Source organism: Impatiens glandulifera, unplaced genomic scaffold, assembly GCF_907164915.1.
Source record: "Impatiens glandulifera unplaced genomic scaffold, dImpGla2.1, whole genome shotgun sequence".
NCBI lineage: Eukaryota > Viridiplantae > Streptophyta > Magnoliopsida > Ericales > Balsaminaceae > Impatiens > Impatiens glandulifera.
Window position 1 is genome coordinate 2,267 of NW_025919042.1, and position 2,266 is coordinate 4,532.

The window sequence follows — 2,266 nt, forward strand, 5'->3', positions numbered from 1 at the left end:
TTTTCAATAATAAAAATGACTCAAATTAAAATAAATAATAATTAATTGTGTTAATTAAAATTTATATATAAGAGAATAAAAAAATTTATTTTTTAATTCAATTAATTAATTCTATCATATATCCATTTAATAATATATATTAATAATAAAAACAAAAATTATTAATCATTTTACTCAACGGATTAATTCTCTTTTTTAAACTTTAAGTGTTATTTCTCTCTCTTTTCTCTCCTTAAAAATCTCTTTCTTTTCATGTCGGTTCATATTCGGGATTTTTTAGAAACTCAATCAACTATTGAAGCTCAATCAACTACATAAAGGTCAATCAACTACAAAAGCTCAATCAACAATATTCAACTTGCACACCATGTTAGTTATTCTCTCTTAGTGGTATTTTATCTATGTTGAATATTAGTTGTTGGTGATTTGAGTTGTATCTATCTTGAATATTAGTAGTTTGTAGTTTGAGCTGAATCATGTTAGTAGTTAAGGGTTTGTCTCCTAGTGGTCCAATTTCAAATGAAGTGAAAGATAACAAAAATGATGTGCATCATGACCCATCTTCATCTAGTTCAAATGAGATTAAACTTCCTGAGATTGGAATGATTTTTTCATCTGAAGACGAAGTTCGTAATTTTTATAAATCTTATGGTCAGAGTGTTGGTTTTGGTATCTCCAAACTTGGTGGTAAAAATGGAGATGATAATAAACAAAAATATTTTTCCATCGGATGTGCCAAAAGTGGTAATAGAGTATCTCGTTCGAAAAATGTATTACAACCGAGACCTTATACCAAGACGAATTGTAAAGCCAAAATTAATGTTATTGTTCGAGATGATAAAACTTTTGAGATCACTTCTGTACACCTTCAACACAATCATAATTTGAGATCTCTTTCTTTTCATGTCGCGCAATGGCAATTGCAATTGAAGAGGTATTTCCGAATTCTCAACATCGTTTATGTCTTTGGCATATAATGAAAAAAATTCCAGCTAAATTAGGTAGTCATTCTCAGTATAAAATGATAAAGAAACAATTGAAGACCATTGTGTATAACTCCCTTACAGTTGATGAATGTGATGAGAATTGGCAGAAAATGATTAAGGAGTTTAACTTGGACAATAATATTTGGTTGACATCTCTGCATGAAGAACGTAATAAATGGATGCCTGTATATGTCAAAGATAAATTTTGGGCAGGTATGTCCACATCTCAGAGAAGTGAAAGTATGAATGCATTTTTTTGATGATTATGTGCATTCTAAGACATCATTAAAGCAATTTGTTGAGCAGTATGATAATGCTTTGAAGAGTAAGATTGAAAATGAAAAAAAATTGGATTTCATTTCTTTCAATTCAATCATGCCCGTAATAACTGGTTATCCTATTGAGAGACAATTTCAAAGTGTGTACACTAACACAATATTGAAATTGTTTCAAGATGAATTAAGAGGATTAATGTTTTGCAATGCCTCACTAGTAAAAGAAGAAGAAACAACTTTGATATTTGAAGTAGTAGAGACTATGTTGGGGATAAAAGGAGAACCCCTACGAAAAGTTTGTTTTGTGGTACATTACACTAGATTAGACTGTCAAGTTAAGTGTTTGTGCCGACTATTTGAGTTTCGAGGAATTTTATGTAGACACGTGATCTCCGTATTGATAATGAATGGGGTGTTTGAGGTTCCTATGAACTATATTGTGGAGAGATGGTGCAAAAATATAAAGCGTGGGTATCAAAGTATTACTAACCTATATGATGATCATAGTTGTGATGATGTCAGTTATCGACGCAAAATTCTCACTCCATTGATATATGAGATTCAACACCTTGGGGAGAAAAATGACAAAGGTTGTTCTATTTTGGTGGATATTTTGAAAGATGCAAAAGACAAACTAATTGCAATTGATTTTGAGCATTCAAGTGCTCAAAATGATTGTGATTTGATACCAATTACTAACGATTGTGAAAAGCTTAAAGGAGTGACAATATCTAGTGTAAAAACAATACACTCTCCACTAAAAGTACGAGCGCGAGGTCGTCCACCCACAAAGAGAAAACAATCTGTTATTGAACAAATTGTGAAGAAATCGATTACAAAGGCTCGAAAAAAGGTTTGATTTATTATGTTTTAGACAATTATTTTTAGTATTAAATTATATTAATTTTATTTTAAATTATATATTGTTTCTCATTTGTCTTGTAGAAATGAAGTTTTTGATGTCAATATGTTGACGATAGAAGACTCGTGAAAACTACTATTGCG